Here is an 18,472-nt window from a genome sequence, read left to right on the forward strand (position 1 = left end):
TTCTAACTGTTTATAGGTTTGCAGTTTTGAAGAGTATGCGTTGATGCAGTTTGATTCCTGTCGGTGGATTCTAAGTATTTTACTATTGGAAACTAATGAGTATTATGGGTGCAGTTAGATACCAGTTGGCCTATTCTAACTGTTGTTAGTTTTAAAGTTTTAAAGGTTATGTTTTGAAGCACTTTCATTCCTGTTGGTGGATTTTAACTCTTTCACTATTGAAAAGTGATATTGCAGTATTATGGGTGCAGTTAGATACCAGTTTGCGTATTCTAACTGTTGACAGTTTTATCGTTTTGAAGGGTATGTTTTGAAGCACTTTCATTCCTGATCGTGGATTCCAACTCTTTCACTATTGGAAAGTAACATTGCAGTATTATGGGTATAGTTAGATAGCAGTTGGCGTATTCTAACTGTTGATCGTTTTACAGGTTAGTGACTAAACTTTGTAGACTCTCATAATCAGTACATCTAAAGTGCTATGGGTGAAACAACATTAGTGTGTGTTTTGCCCAGTTATTTCCCTTTGCATAATCATTGGGTCATTGGGGAGAAACCCTATACAGAATTATCAAAAATGTACTACTTTTACATCTGTTGGCATATTGAAACTGTTTTCCATTTCACAAACAGCATTGTAGCACTATGGATGTAGTTAGATACCAATTGGCATATTCTAACTGTTTATAGTTTTACCATTGAGGAGGGTATTTTTTGAAGCACTGAGATACCTGTTGGTGTCTAAAGTGCACTAATTTACGATAGGTTTAGTGGTCAGTGACTAAATTTGGGTTTACGGAATATTAAGAAGGCATTTGTTAGATTTGCTGGTAATCTATGTTTTAGAGTAATGGACGTCTCATTGCATTCAAACAAACCACATATCTCTTTAATGTATGCAGTATAGTGACATGCAGTGGTTGTGGCACCACTGTGGTAGATTATGCCTACTGTTGGGAAGGGATTCTTGCCAAGAAATACTTGCCCGTGTGTGAAGCTAAGAAGCTTGCAGTTGTTTTAGTACCATCTACGTTGTACCTTAAAAGCATTACTATAACATATTGCCTATGTGAGTTTATGTGTAAGGTCGAACGATTGTCTGAATTGCAAACAGTGCATATAATACGCCATGATTTGCATTTTGCACCAGCTGATGAAATGGAATGGATTCACAATTACGTATATATACATACACAAATCGTTCATTAGGGACCTGCTCCTGTGCAACATGGTTGCAGAGAGTGCATGTATGCTTCCACATGTATGAAATCTGGAAGATTTGATTTATAGGTATATTTTTGCTTTATAGTACTTGCATTAAGTACATTAGAAATTCTTGTGGATCTTCCTGTGTGTGTTTATGGTGAATCTTACCATTCCTGCAAAGTAGTCCAATTCCTGCCTTAGTCCTGAGACACTGTAAGTGTTATTAGGATTATTTGTTGCATTTCTATGAAGGACGAGCATTTGCAAACACAACTGACCTGAGCTGTTCAAGTAAATGTTTTGAACAATTGGTGGCAATTGGAACAGAAGATTGATTGCTACATTTGCATAGCAGTTTACACCAGTTGTGTTGGAAAATTTAAATGGACTGGAGAATTCTGTCTCTGTGTCATTTGCTGGACCACCATTTGTTTTTTTAGAAGACATATTTCTCTTTGTTTCTGCTGTTGGATGTGCATTTGCATTTGCACTAGATAGTTTTGTGGTTGTGCTACTTGATGGAGTAGCAGTTGTTTTTAGTTTCTTTGGTGGTACAATTGGGAGATCTCTCATACATTCTGTTTGCATTCCTATTCTTATAACAAGTTTAATTTTTTTAGGAAAATGGTACATATCGAGATGGGATGTGTAGAGTGCACGTAGTCTGTTGTACTCTAGGAGGCAAGGACTAACAGCCTTGACATTGTTTGCATCACAATTGACTAGAAATAGTCCTTCGAGTGTATGTAGACATGACAGTGCTACGTACTATATACCTTCTTTAAAGACTGCGCTGCCAATGACAACCAATGCCTGATCTAGGGTTAGAATTTGCGATTTGTGAATAGTGACTGCATATGCAAGAGACAGAGAGAATTGTTCTCTGCGTACATACATGTCTTTGAAAAGAAGGTATTGTGCTGTTGAGCATCCTATCCTTTTAACTTCTGAAAGTTTGTCAAAGTGGATGTTGACAAACTGAATGTTGTTGTCATGTGGATACGTCAGGTAGCCACCAACTGTACCAATTGCTCCATTAACTAAACCTTGCTCCACGTCAAGGTTATGTTTCAGAATTGCTATGTAGTTTAAACACAATGTTAATATTTTCTCCAAGCCAGCTGTGTTGGAGATACATTTTTCAGTCGTGCTGCTGCTTTGTGACACATAGGGAGTGTCATGCTATGCACTTCCAGTTTGTCTGTGGAGCTAAAATGCAGTATTGGTTGCATTTGTTTTTTTAACATTGTTTCATTGAATTGCGTACAGCTTGCTAGGGTTGGCATTAAGGACATACATTTTACATGTGTTTGTGCTAATTGTTCCATGACATCAGGAGCAGATGTGTCATGCCCATATAGCTATGGATGTGTCTACTATTGAAGATAGATTGAAGGTAGATTGTGCATCTTTAGAAAGAAGACCAGTCCTAATACTTTTTAAGGTGTTAGCATAGTTGAGGTCTGCAGACAGATGTATGTTTTGAGTTAGATCTCTGTATTGGAAAAGTTGCCAGAGATTTAGATTTCCTATGTGTTGCAACATTGTTTGTGTCCTAAGGTTTTAAAAATAGGTTCACCTTTCACTGGTGTTTATTGTAGGAGATCTCCAAAAACAATAATGTGTTTGCCCTCCAAAGAGTTCTTTGTTGTCCATTTTAAGGACTTCTTGTAATCTGAGATGAATTAAAGCCAACATTAGGTTGGAGACCATACTCACCTCATCTATTTGTAGCTGTGTGTCTATCCTTGTCTTATTTCATATTTTAATATAATGTAGATTTTAGTAATTGTCTCATAGATACAAGCATTTTTAGGATTTTAACATTGTTTATTCTGAATCGAGTAGTACTCCACATTTTTATAGTGTATTGTGATTCATAGTGCTTATTGCTAGTATATGATACAAAAGTTAGCCAGCTCATATGCCGTGCAACATCAGCTTAGTCCCTGAGAATGGTTCTGTCACTTACCAGCAATCGAAGTGCAGCTGTGTCTATTTAGAACAGAATTTATGCTGCTAAAGCAGCCACCCCGTATAGAACTACAACCCCCAGACCTCCTGGTAGTTCTCGCGCCATAGAAATTTGTAAAATAGGCACAAGAGCGGCAGCGCAAGAACCTATGCGGTCTGTGGTGGAAGTATAAGTGCAGCCATTAAGGGTTCGCTCGGTTACTTTGTAGCCGTGTATCTATCCTTTTCACATTTCGTATTTTAATATATTGTAGATTTTAGTAATTGTCTCATAGTTACGAGCGTTTTTAGGATTTTAACATTGTTTATTTAACATTGTATTTGAGCCTTTTAGCCGTTCTGAATCGAGTAATATGCCACCTGTTTATTGTGTATTGTGATTCATAGTGCTTATTGCTAGTATAAGATACAAAAGTTAGCCAGCTCATACACTATGCAACATCAGCTTAGTCACTGAGAACAGTTCTGTCACTTACCAGCAATCGGAGAGCAGCCGCGTCTATTTAGTACAGAACGTGTGCTGCTAAAGCAGCCACCCCGTATAGAACTACAACCCCCAGACCGGATGGTAGTTCTCCCACCATAGAAATGTGCAAAACAGGCGTTACAGCACCAGCACAAGATCCCAAATGGTCTGTGGTGGACTGTGAAGGACGTGGGAGCAGGTGGAGGCTCCAACCTGGTGATAACGTAAGCAAATACCACATTAATATAGGTAGTAAAATGGGATAATAAGATGTTTTAGATGCTATTAAAACTGCTAGGGACATACTAGACGGGAATAGTAAAATATTTGTGATAATATACGCAGGAACAAACAACAGATGAATAGTATCTCACGACCAGCACAACAAAACATGAGTCCTCCATGTGAGGTCACTATCAAGGCCCATAGGGACTCTGAGCGTATGACTGAATTACCAGATGGTATGATAACATAAATAAACAACATGATGTAACTCATGGCCAGCATAACTGTGAGGTCGCTATCAAGGCCCACAGGGAATATGAGCGTATGACTGAATTACCAGATGGTATGAATAACATAAATAAACAGCATGATGTAACGCATGCCCAGCATAACTGTGAGGTCGCTATCAATGCCCACAGGGACTCTGAGCTTATGACTGAATTACCAGATGGTATGAATAACATAAATAAACAGGATGATGCAACGCAGGCCCCGCCTAATTGCATGAAAACCTTGGGATTACTGTGTAAGGGAGATATGATAACGGATAGTGCATATGAGACAAAAAAGATGGAACACAATCGTAATGGAAAGGAATGTGTATCTCAGTGTCTTAACGCACAAGATCCTTAGTAAAGCATGCATCAGTAGCCAGGATATTGACGTATGTGCCATCATGGAAACTTGGAGTTATGAAGCAGCCGGACCAACTTTAACTTTGGCTATTTCAGAAGGCTACAGTATGGTACAACAATATAGAACCACAGAGAAAGGAGGAGGAGTAGCTATTATCTGTAAATCCTGTCTGGATTTATGAGAAGGAGAGCCTATCGTTAGTGAAAGGATCAAGATTAAGCCTATTAAGGTTAGGAATAATGCAGAAACCACAATAAATATGATGTTGGTCTATAGACCTCCCAATTCTATGCCAGATTTTGTTAACCATTTTGGGGATATTTTACTGCCATTCCGGAAAGGTAATACTAGACAAGATTTAAACTTGTGGCTAGGAAATTAAAATGACCCTATGGCCAAAAAATTGGAAGACTCAGTAGATAACCTAGGTTTTACCCAACATGTTATGTTCCCCACCCATGAGAAGGGAAATACCTTCTTTGTACAATTTAGAGTGGATACTAACAAACCTATTAAATTAAAAACAGAAGGGAAGCCACTGATCATGGTAAGGAATTAAAACAAATTTACAGTTACAGCCTTAGAACCCTGGCTTGAAACACTCTCTGAAAAAATGATGAACGAAAGTACCACAGACGAGATGATAGTTACCTATAATCAGAGAATGGAGGAAGCCATGTACACACTAGCCCCATTGAAAACTAAGACAGTGGTTGAGAGGAAGAATAACTTATGGTTTTCACCAGAGTTGCAAAAACTCAAAGCCATGAAAGAGAAACTCTTCAACATGTGGAAACTAACCAAAGGTCTGGCTGAGAAGGAGCTGTTTCGAGTTGCTACTAAAGAGGTCAGACAGGCTATTATCATAGCAAAGAAGAATTTCTATAATGAAAAAAATAGTAATGCACAATCTAGCCCTAAGGAACTCTATAAAATATTGTGAGCATTAGACAAACCTTGCAGAGTAAACACAGACATCATGAAAGAAAATGATGTTTGGTGCTTTACGATCCAGAATACCATGATGGAAAAAATTGATATAATTAAAAAAAGGATTGAAGTGAAAAACTAGTGAAAATGATCGCCGGGTTGAAACCCACAATCTGTAAAGGGGATGCATGTCCAGCCATGGTGATATAGGAATGTACAGAACAATTGATCGGTGCACTCTGTAAATTTATAAACTTCTCTTTTACTGAAAATCACATCCCAGATAATCTAAAGACTTCCTGGATCAATCTGTTAATTAAAAAAATAGGTCTATGTCCCAAGATTGCATTAAAGTACCGCCCCATCACAAACACAACATTTTTATTAAAGATCTTAGATCGTGTGGCGTACCTAAAACTGTCAACATTTTTGAAGGAAATGACATTCTAAATAATTGGCAATCAGGTTTTAGACAAGGACACAGTACTGAATCGGCTTGATTGGATCTAAAACCACGGATACTGCAAGATATGGACAAGGGCAGGCAGTGACACTGATGCTGCTGGATCTCTCTGTTGACTTCGATCTGGTGGATCACAGTCAACTGGTCACCAGATTGAGGGGGGTAGCAAGGTCTTCAGAGAACGCGGCTATGGGTGTAACCGGAGCTGTAGAGTATGGAGTGGGGATGCAATAACAACCCCTATAGCACTTAAATGTGGGGTGCCACAAGGTGCATGCTTATCACCATCCTTACATAATATATATTCACAGCACACTTTTTTGATCTACTGGAAAAAAGTAATATAGGCTTCACCAACTTTGCGGATGACACTCAATGTGTCATTCCCATGTCAGGACAACATGAAGAAGATGAAAGAAGGATAAATGAAGTCTATGAAATCATTGAATTCTGGATGATGGAAAATGGCTTAGCATTGAATAAGGAAAAGACTGAGATCATAGTAATAGGCCCGAAAAATAAAATCAACAAACTAGATGATAAATATAAAAATATGAAATAGCAGGTTGTGCCTTAGAAACCAAAAATAAGGTAAAAACTTTAGGGGTAGTCCTAGATCAAAATTGTAATACGAAGGCACACATAAGCAGTCTCATGTCCTCCACATCCTATCACATTAAGTTGTTGACCCAACATAGACCATTTATCTCTCAAATACATTGTGAGACGGTGGCTAAAGCTATTGTTGGATCAAAAATTGATTACTGTGGTAGTTTGTTAGTGGGGGCAGCTAAATGTGACATTGTATGTCCACAAACTCTCCAAAATTCTATGGTCAGAATCATTGTTGGCCTAAAAAAGAGAGACCCCATCACAGAGGCCAGGCGTTGTTTACACTGGCTCCTTGTTGCCTCCAGGATCCAGTACTGACTACTTACAATTACCTACAAATGCCTTAAGGGAATTGGACCGTACTACTTAACAGAAACTCTCCATAGAAAAGGAAATATCAGAAGATTAAATCAACTTCAAATCCCTAAATGCAACGATAGCCAAGTGATAAAAGGTGTGTTTTTTATGGCAGCACCAAGGACATGGAATGATATCCGTCCGGACCTTAGAAACAGTGATTCTCTAGAAACATTTAAAAAAGGGATCAAGACCTTCCTGTATGTTTAACTAATGTCTTACTTTTGGGCTCATGTTACATGAGATGATTTGTATTTTACTCTCTGTTGCACCCTCACAACTCTGTGTTATATGGTGCACTATATATAAATAAAGTAAAATAAAGTAACTATTAGGAGCATTTTCATTTGTTTCAGAATTCTGCATAGTTTGGTAGCAGCTTCTGTTGATAGTTTGTAGTACTCTAATTTGTTTTGGTGTTCTACTGGAAAGAGCAGTAGTCGGTGTAAAGTAACACCTCCTATGTTGTAGGCAGCTAAACATGTGGGGGCTGTTACATGCTCCTCTTCCCCTCGTGAATCTACCCATCTGCCTTAAATCAGGAGCATACCCGTCTTTCCATCCCAATTCAAACTGTCCCAGTAGTTATGATCATTCCTGCTAATCCTCTGCGGAGCCGGTAATCATTGCTCCTTCCCCATTTCTTTTCCCCACTCACACATTGTTGTGATATTTCAATGTTGATTGCACACACAGATCTATTTCCCTGGCCTCTTCTGGGCTTGAGAGTAGGAGGTCAAAGGGAAAAAAACAAGAATGAGCAATCTTATCAAACACCAATTATCATAGTAAGCACACATATTATTTACTATTGTTTACAGAAAATGTGATTCCAAGAACATCACTAAGAACAAGAGAAGCCAGATGACAGTGTCATCTTAAACTCCATGGCCGAAATGGTATGATTTGGCTGCAAGGAACAAGGCAGCAGTTGTAACTGTAAGGTAGGCATGGTATCAAGAATATACAGACACAAGTGATCACAGTTCAATGGTGTTCATTAAACTGTATAGGTTGGGTGGAAAAACACCTAATCTAAACCTAAATCTAAGATGGGAGCAAGCTTCGACCATCAAATGAAAATAAGGCAGTCCTGGTGGTGTCTTGTGAAAGCAAAAGGGCCTGTACTAAAAAAAACGATTGCCAAACCTTACAACTAAATACCAAAAGAGTATGTCATAGGATTCACAAGAAAGAAAGAAGTGTTCACAAATGATAAGTCAGGATGTGGTAGCCGGGGGTCTCCCGCCCCCCATGATTTGAGGATGGAACAGGATGGGAGCCCTGAGCGCAGCACACGCTCAAGCTTTCCCAGCACGAGATGACAGTTCCAATTCAGGTGTCAAGGCTGTCAATGGTCAAGTCTAATTACTCCTAAAAGTCTCTTGCCTTCGAGGACATGATGCAAAACAAATAAGCAAACAAAAAGGTTCCTTCCAAATGTATTTCCACAAGTTCCAGGGGGGACAATCCTCTTTTCCTGGTCTTTTGTGATCTCCTGTCTGCTAAGTGCCAAGGGGGACAATCCACTTTCCCTGGTCTTTCGTGTTTCCCTCAATCGGGCTCAGGCCCCTCTCGATTTTCAGCCTCCCTCCACCGGGTTCACTGTGGCTCTCATTCATACGGTTTCTCCGTTTTATATTCACCAGTCTTTGGGTGATGGCTTTTCACCCTAGGATCCCCCTCTTTTGGGCTCAGATTCCTCTTGACTTGCTTCCCTCTATCGGGTTCACAATGGCCTTTCACAAACACCTTCAATACCTTTTCAAATGTACACTCGGTGATACCTTCACCTCTGGTTCCCCCTCTTCCGGGGACAGACCCCTCTCAACTGTTTGCCTCCCTCGGTCGGGTTCACTCTCGCTTTTTCGAAGATATTTTCTCCTTGGAAATCTTAATGCCTTTTTTAAACAGTTCTCTGTGGACGTCCCTCTTCCGGGTTCACTTTTGTCAACACACTGTTTCTTGGGACTTTAGACTTCCCCCCTCTTTATTGGCATCCCTCCTTCGGGTTCACTCTTGCCACTTCTCAATTCCTTTTGCTCTCTTAATGCGGGATTCCATTCGCTAGCATTTTCAATGGTTTGTCGGTCAAAGACTTTTGACTGTACAGGGATTTGGCTGGACCCCTGTATGACCACTTTGACTAGTCTTCGCGGCTCTTCTATGGCCTCCTGGTATTAGTAGTTCCAATCAACACGGGATCAACCAGAGTCTCTTGAGTGAGAACCCATGTGGTGCTTATCCCCTATGCAGCTGGTCTTACCTTAACAATTTACAGTTCTTTGAATGTTGCCACTTTATGACTTTGATTCAACACAGTTTGATTTCTTTATTGGTTCTCCCCTCGACTCACTGGCTGTGATGAACCGCTTGGCTTTCTTCGCATCTGGAGTCAAGGCTGGAACCATGGTAGCAGGAGGCTCCCTCTGTCCTGCTTATCAGCTTAGGCACAGTCTGTGTACTGTTGACATCTGCTACAACACACTTGAGCTATTGTTTGCAGTCCTACAATTCCATCTACAGTGGTCTCATGGGCCTGGCTCTGAAAGGGCAAGGTTGCTTCACTCCTTGTCACCTTCTCGGATCACACCATCTTTCTCCTCCTCTTGAATTCCTGTGCTCCAGTAGCTGTCTCATCGTGCGCTCTGACTTGCTCGTACTGTGCTCTTGTGCTCCACTTTTTAGCCATCAGGTGTGTGTGATTCTGATCAACTGCTTGACTTTGCCTGACCCTTGTGCCAGGACATGTCAGGTAAACCGCTCTGTTGTTAGTCTGTCCTCTTTCCTGGTGGGCTAACGTGTTTGTGTCGGAAAAGGAGGGGGGTAAAGTGTTAGAAGGAAGGGGGTGGTTGATTATCTCTCAAAAGTGAATGTGGTGGGGTTTTTAACTTGAATAGGGGGGGGATTGTGGGAACGGTAATGTTTAGTCCAAGTAGACTGGGGGTTCGGGACAGAATAACCAGAGGGATGTGGAAAAGAATGTCTGGGAATTATCAGGCCAGACGCAGGAAAACAGGGATTCTGCGATAGATAATCTTTAGGTGCAAGCAGAATTGAAATCTTAGGGGACTGGTTCTGGACGGAGGGGTCAATGGATCTGGACAGGAACGATTTAATGGGAGGAAGCGAGGCAGATGTATTTATAGCCTACAAAGGCCTCAGGGATATCATCTGCCTTTCCTTCTTCCTCGGTATAGTACTGCTTCTCTACTTGGATATTCCCCCAAGCATAAGCCAGAGCTCCCCTACCAAGGTGATCCTCCCTCGCTCGTCCACCCCTGGGGTTGGGATCTAAGAGTGCCAGTCCCGTCCCTGGCCACCTGGATAAGGGGTTCTCGAGGTCTACTTGGGAGAATACCCTCAGGTTTCTCACATAACCCATCCTGTCTGAGTAGCTCTGACAACTGAGTCTGTAGGATTTGTGATTTCTGTTGTACATATGGAAGCCTTCTTAACAGTTGTGTATCCTCTGCAGCCAACACTGCAGCAACACAAACATTATACTTGTGTCGCACACAAAGGATTAACTTTGAAATTTGTCATTTTGCCTGAGGCTGGAGAAATAGATGGATTAAGGAAAATAAATATCAGGGCACATGTTAAAACACTTGAAAAATATGGTTGTCCACACACCCAGCAGTGGCAAAAAGGTTGATACGTTCATAGCAGCAGAGATGGCCATCAGAATACACCTGATTTGTCTCAAAGCACCAGCAGTCACCAGTTATAATGAAAGAGCAGGAATGTGCTATCGTGACAAAGGCAATGGTGGCACGTTCAGAAATTGTGGTTTGCCTGGCATCAGCTCAACAATGCAGTTTGGAGATGCAATGCTGAAGGAAATACCCAAGACATCAACAGGATGAATCCGAGTGATTTGCCCGCGGCTGAAATTACCGCAGGCAAATCGTTCGCATCAGAAAGGTGCAAACTACCAAAAGTTTGCACCTTTCTCATGCGAACACACATGCAAACTCACACCCACACACACACACAACACACCCACAACACACCCATAACACACCCACACCCCCAACATAAACAAACCACACTTACCTTGTCTTCACGCTGGGTTCCTGCAGCGCCGGTTCCCTTTCACTTCCGTGATCGGGAACCGGCGCTGGAGGGGCCTTTTCTTCTCTTTTCTATTTTGAAACGGAAGGCTACCATAAAGTATAGTGAGCGGGGCGATGCGGGGGACACCCCTGCAGCCCCCATTTTATTTTATAATGCTACCACCAAAGGTTCGAACTTTTGGTGTTCGAACTTTTGGTGTTCGAACCTTTGGTGGTAGCATTTTTAGAACAAAAGGTTCATGCAAACCTTTTGATGTGGGAAAATAGTCCTAAACCCAACAGGACCACTGCAGTCATAATCAAAAGTCATAATCAAAAGTGAGTTACCATCATGTCTGAGGTAGACAGCTGTTTTTCCTTTGTTTGAGCAAGAGCTTTCTGCAGGATAAAGTACATGTCACACCTACTTGTCACCATCCTATGTCATCAAATGTGTTCCATGTCTCTATGAGCAGATACACAGCAAACCTGAAGATTCCTTTAACGGGGCAAACCACAAAAAGTCCACCTGCTAGCAGATGTATTCAAGCGCACAATAGTTATCAATCTGCTGTTATCCTACAACTAATATTTGTTTTTACATATTTTCAGGATTGTTCATCAAGTTTTTCAATGTTGCCCCTGCCGCATTGTGGACATAACAATAATAATTTTGTATTTATATAGTAGTACGAACCATCCGGCATCTGAGCGCTGCTTATTATTACCCACGGTCTGTGGTGCTCATTTATGGACCTCGGAAGGATGAAAGGCTGAGTTTGGCCCTGATGGGATTCAAACCTTCATCAGTACGCTCTGCACAGATGTCAAAGCGAGCGCTCAACTCGCTGTGCTATCTGACACGCATTAAAAGACCAAACGAAAACAGAAACTCAAGATTGGTCCGGTTTAATATGGTTTCATTACAGAGTGGTACAAAATAGCAGTCAAGGAAGGTGTAAATCTCAAATAAATGGTCATGTTGATCCAGTTCCTTGTCTTAAAATCGCTGCAAAAATGCCTGTGGATACAAAATATTGCAGAAAAAATGCTGTGGTTTTGATGCCACAATCATGTAAAGGGTGCGAGGGACACCCCCGGAACCTCTGGAAATTATTATACCATTTAAGGGGAGCGGGCACCCCCGCAATCCCTGCTCCCCTTAAATGGTATAATGGGGTACAACTTTACTGGGTCAAACCACAGCATTTTTGCCGCAATTTGTTTTACCTGCAACATTTTTTGCCGCAATTTTATTACCTGATACCGTTGAGCCATGTGGTTGGGATTAACAGAAAGATCAAGGATAACTGTTGTAAAAGATCAGGATGTCTTTAGGTTTCTCCCAGGTTCCCTTGCCGGGAGACGGGGAGAGAACTTTCGTCAACATCTCTATAAAATGTCTCACGGTGCCCTGGTCTCATCTTCTTCTGGTAGTCGCCAGAAACCACCGCCCAGCATTGTCTAAAAGAGAGGTGTCCCTGTTCCTTCTCTTAGTTTGTTGTGGTTTCGTTTTTGGACAGCCTTGTAGATGTTCTTTATTCTGGCAAAAGGTTGTGCGTCGCTTCGCGCTGGAGCTCTCTTCTGCAGTCGGTTCGTTGTAACCCAGCAAAGGAATGAGAGCCTGGGCCAGAGGCCATGTTAATTCCCAAAACCCCGGATACATGTAGGGAAAGGTTGGCAGGTTGAGATGGAGGCATCTGTTCTAGCTGTACTTGCCTGTTTGTGGGTCCTAGGTCTGGCTCGCACCCGACTGTTCTCTCTTCCCTCGTCAATCATTCACCATCTACTTGTTCCTATGAGAAAGCTTTCCTGGTTTCTCCCTCTTATCTTGCACTATTTGCTGAAACTCCTTAATGATCCAGCAGATGCCCCTTCCTCCTCTCACCTCGGTCTCATGCCTCGCGGACCTGGGGTTAACCTCCATTCCTACATTAATCTCTTCCTCAAGATGGTCACTCACTTCACTGTCTTGGCTGGTCTGTATTCCTGAAATCTCTTGCTTGTACACTTGCAAGGACTCTGTGTGCTTCTCACTGACACACCCCTGCTTGCTCACCCCCCTCCTTTCCATAATGTTCTAAAATTATCTTGCTCTCTGTGAATGTCTTGTATGTCACAAAACAACTCTTTCCCAATAACACCAATTTCAACCACTTTCCCATAAGCCCCCTTCCCTTCCTCTTCTTCTGATTGGACCCAATTTCTCTGCTCCTCCATCCCTGCTTCCTTCATCAACTCCTTCTCGCTGTCTTCCAAATCCCTCTCCTTCCTTAACCAAAATGTGTCTGTTACTAGCTTATTCCCTGGCCCCACCTCTCTTAATTTTCTTTTGCCTTCTTCACCCTTTCGGTCACCAGCTTCCTTCCAAACAATGTTCTTCCTTTTCTCTGCACCCCTTTTGGTACTTCTCTCGATAGTCTCCTTGAAGTGTTCTTGCCTCTGCATCTTGACCATCTTCACAACACTCTTCCATTTTCTCCACTCCCTCTTGCACTCCTTTGCTACTCCAAGCCTTCTTCTCAATACTCTCCTTGTCCATACTTCCTTCCAACCTCCTTCATTGCATTTCTTCAATACCGTCAGCATTTTTTCTTTAGGCTAAACTGTGTCCTGGTATTGGAGAAAAGCAATGAAGGAGGTTGGGTTATGTCTCCCGGCCCTCACTTTGGTATTTTTGTTCTCTGAAGATATTGACAGTTGTTTTGGGAAATAACTCAGTGCTTGAATTTAGGTGTGGCTTGCTGTCTTTTTGATGTTTTGCACATGTTTTCATATTTCTCTTTCCCACGCTGATGCCGGATGGAGAGTGCAGCAAATGCCTATACAGGGCTTGGGCTGATCCTTCCCTTCTACAAGTAATAATAGTAATGTATTATTTATATAGTGTTTGCACCAAAGTGCTATACATGAAACATTGTCATATACAATTATTATTATCCAGTTGATGGAAGGCAGAGTTGGACTTGCTGAATTCAAACCTGCTAGATGCGGATCACAGACAGAGCTCAGCAGCAAACACTTAACCTGCTGAGATAGCTTACCAGCTATTAGGTGCTATTATGAATAGGGGGCAATTGCAGGCCGCTTTTGATGGCCTTACAATGCCAGTATACGGTATTGGCCAATTTCACCAAATATTTTTGACCGTATGGCCCATCTCACTGAACGTAGCCTGTACGAAATGATCGTACAACCAAAAATTAAGTAAAATCGGGAATACGATTCCATTATAGCAAACAAGGTGAATAGGGGTTGCGGGGGGGGGGTGTCCCCGCTCCCCTTGCTCGCTATAATGGGGACAGGGTTTCAGGGGTGTCCCCCACTTCGTGGAAATTGGAAGCCGGGGACTTAAAAAAAAAACAAAGGGACCCTGCAGCATCAGTTCTGACTCACGTTGCAGGGACGGAACTGACGCTGCAGGGTCAGATGGAAAGTGGACGGGCAAAAAGGTAAGTGGGGGGGAGGTGGGGATGTATTGGGGGAGCGATGGGGGTGGATTCGTATGATTTTACCCGTGGCAAAATTGGGTTCACAGCAAAATTGACTACGGTCAAATCCGCTGCAAATAATTATGCCATGGGCAAATCATACCAATCCCCAGTATACATGTCCATTGTGTTGCAAATGCAGGTGGCTTGAAGTCACGGTTCTAAACTGACTCTAATGTCACTCAGGACAAAATACCTGGCACTGGGATCTGATTAAATGATAAAACCACATTTGTACTTCGTATAAAGGAATATTTCGTGTCATATTCTTACTGCTTATCAGCACTGCAATTCTGGGTATTTTTATTACCCAATTTAATGTATGGCCCTTTCAAGCGTGAAGTGTTGAGTAAGCCATGCCGGGATTTGGTGTTCACCCATCCCCTTTTGCTTAATTCACTGAGCTATCCTCCAACAGTTGCATTGTGTAGTAATAAACCACTTTAACTGAATAAAAGAGACAAAAGTAAAATCAAAGCTGTGAACTGGATATGGAGTCATCTGCTAATCTCATTGCAAAGAAACTGATAAGGCATATGGATTTTTTTTAAACTATGTTTATTAGATTTTCAAAAAGACACAAACGGAAATAGAGGAAGATGTCAGGTTTCCTTCCCCTATTCAGGCTATTTTCCCTTATTCAAGTTTCCTTCTCATTATTTCTCTTTATTATCCTTTTTTAGATTAGCCTTATTTGGGTGGGAAGATTTCTATTGTAGTTGGTTTGGCCTTAACTTGCTGATTCAGAATCCTGGTTCTGACCCAAGGCAAAATGGAGTCTCACAGTGACAGCGCTGATTGGTTAGAAGACACTGCTGAACAACAATGAACATTCTAAACTGTCACTCTGTGCCTTTCATCATCTAAACCCCAGCTGAGAGGACGTGTTTAGTGGCTGCTCCTGCTTTAGACTTGGGTCTGGTGGATTTTATCCTTCAGGTGTTAGCAGTTGAGCGGCTACTTTCTTGGGGGTTCTTGGAGAAGCTATCAGTTGTCAGGAATTCGTTTTTGAAGACAGGAAGCTGTGATGATCCTTATGAATTCGCTCTGGAGATAAGTGACTTTGTTTGTACTGCAGCTCTGTTCATTTTAATGACATTTCCTTGAAAATTCGAAAAAAAGTTATCTTTGTACTTGTACTATTGAACTTCCTGAGTGCGCTTGAACGCTATTTGAAAATACGCGTACTACTTGTAATCTGAAATTATCGTTGGACCTTTGCGTGTGCGAGTGAATTCAAGAGCACGTGTGTTTGCCTGCGCGTTTGCTCCTTAGCGCGAGAATATGTTCGTCGCGTGAGAATTCAAGAGCGCGTGTGTTTTCCAGCGCGGGTGCTCCTTAGCGCGAGAATATGTTCGTCGCGTGAGAACTCAAGAGAGCGTTTGTTTTCCAGCGCGGGTGTTCCTAGCGTGAGATTCATTTGTCACGCGAGAACTTTAAAGCGCGTGTGTTTCCAGCGCGTGAGTTTCCGGACGCGAAAATCTAATTGCCACGTGAGAACTTTATAGCGCGTGTCATTTCAAGCACTTGTCTTTTTAAACACGTGTATTTGATCGCGAGTGAACTCATTGCGCGTGGATTATAAGGTGCGTGTGAATAGGCGCGGAAGTTCATCAACACGGATATTTTTTAGCGCGTGTGTTTTTTCTGCGCGTGTTCTCGTTTGCGCGTGAATTCTACTTTACGTGTTTAGGCTTGCACGTGTGTTTTCTGCGCGTGGATTTTGCTTTCCATGCGCGTGTTCTTCAACGCAGGAAGTTTTCAACGTGAACTTCATCTGTATGGAAATAACCCGCGTGTGAGTTTAACACGTGTTTCTTCAAGAATTCACAAACTCAATGGAATTGTAAATAGTTTGAAAGAAAAGGAAAGAATAAATAAAGACAATTTAACTGGACATCTAGTGCATTTTGGAAAAGAGACAATGAACTAAACTTTCCAGATTTGCCCAAAGTAAGAAGTTGCTGTGAATTTCAAGAGTCTCAAGTGAGAGAGATTTTCAGCTTCTATACAAGCTTCTCTAAGAAATTTCAAGAGAAGATCCAGGTATGATTCTTAATTATTAGTAAGGATTTAAAGTATTTCCCATTCCTAAGGTTAAGTAAGTAAATAAAGGAATTGTATCTGCTTTTCTTATATCCTCTGCAGGTTCAGCTCTGGTTAGCCTTGACGCAGTCTGCCTGGTGTTGTTTTGTTATTTCCCTTTGGGGTGTAGTTTACAGAGCTGAATTGAAATCTAGTTCTGGGAATTATATTTCAGGGGGATCGTTGGGGGTTCAGCAGCTTCTGCGGACACAGGACCTCTCAGCCTGACTGAATGAAAGGCCAATAATTTAGTCCGCCCGAGCTGTCATGAACCCCGACGAATCCATGGAGATGTTAGGATCTTTGATCAGGGAGTTACGGGAGGAGTTGAAAATATCTCGGGATGAAAATGCCTTACTTAGTCAAAAGGTGGATGACTTGAGTGTTAAAGTAACACAAATTCAACAGAGGGGAGAAAGGAGAGAGGATGAGGTTTCAGGGGGCGCTGGTTCTCCACCTGAGTTAGAAAGGGAAGGTGAAGATCATTTACCACAAATACAACGGGCGCCTCCAGTGGCAGAAGGGGTAAGGAGTTTAATTATGCCAGTTCCTTTGGCGCCTCCAGAACGTTATCATGGGGATCCCAAGAGGTTTAGGGTGTTTTTGACACAATGTGAATTACATTTTATGAGTAGACCAGAATTATTTCCCTCGGATGCATCTAAGATAACTTTTATGTTGTCCTATCTTTCTGAGGAGGCATCTGCTTGGGCTGGGTTGTTGGTGAGTCAAAAGAGTACGGTTTTAGGAAATTACACCAGTTTTTTAGAGATATTCCGAAAGATGTTTGATAGAAGACAGTTATCTCTGGAAGTGGATGGTGAACTTTTAGAACTAAAACAAGGTAATAGAGACTTGATTGCTTATATAACACAATTTAAGTCCCTTGTGTTAGAAAGCAAGTGGCCCGAGATTAAACAGGCCTCGTTGTTTTATAGGGGCCTTAGAGATGAGTTAAAGGATGCATTGTCTGGAGTAGTTGAACGCCCTTCTACTTGTGATGGTCTGATTGATTTGGTTATTCAATTGGACTTTCGTTTGAGTGAAAGGAAGGCAGAGAGGCGTCATTGTCAGAGTGACGTAAAGTCTCTAGTTAGAGAGGATAGACCTAAGGTAGAGAGTAGATCCAAAGGGAATAATCCATCTCCCAGGGTCCGAGGCCCTTTGACAGTGGAAGAAAAGGCTAGGAAGAGAGATAACAATCTGTGTTTATATTGTGGAAGAGGTGGGCACTTTTTAGGGAACTGTCCTTACACTCCCAAGAAGACTTCTACCTCAGCGGTCAAGGTGCAACAGATCGCCAATACGGTGCAGACAGTGGTTCCCCATATAACCGTAAATGTATCCTTGTTCTTTGAGTTGGAGTGTAAGGGAAATGGTCCTGTAATGCTTGACTCTGGTGCCACCGGGAATTTCATGGATTGGGGTCTGGCAAAATCTTAGGGAATTCCAATTATTCAGAAGGAGGTTGTAGAGCAGGCTAGGGCCGTTGATGGTACATATCTATCTTCTGGTCCTATTACTCACAGAACTGGTTCTTTAACTTTGGAGTTATCAGGGGGTCACAGAGAGATAATTTCGTTTGAGTTAATTGATGCTCCTTTGTTGAAGATAATTTTCGGTATGCCTTGGCTTACTCTCCATAATCCTCTGATTGATTGGAGTGCTAGGACAATTGACATGCAGTCCAATTTTTGTAAATAAAGAGAATTGCTTTTCAGGAAGTCTCTTAGAGGAAGATGTCAAACAAAGTAATTCAGTGTCTAGTTTTCTGGCTGAGACTGGAATTGGATGTCATGATGTGGGAGCTGTAGTGGGTCAACTGTCCCAGTGTTACAAAGATTTTTGGGACGTATTTGATGAGAAAGTGGCAGGAGAATTACTACCCCAAAGGCCCTTTGATTGTAAAATTGAGCTGGAGCCAGGAACAATTTTGCCTAGTAGTAGGGTATATGCTCTTACAGAGAAA

The sequence above is a fragment of the Ambystoma mexicanum genome, chromosome 7q, assembly GCF_040938575.1.
Source record: "Ambystoma mexicanum isolate Mex_15411 chromosome 7q, UKY_AmexF1_1, whole genome shotgun sequence".
NCBI classification, from domain to species: domain Eukaryota; kingdom Metazoa; phylum Chordata; class Amphibia; order Caudata; family Ambystomatidae; genus Ambystoma; species Ambystoma mexicanum.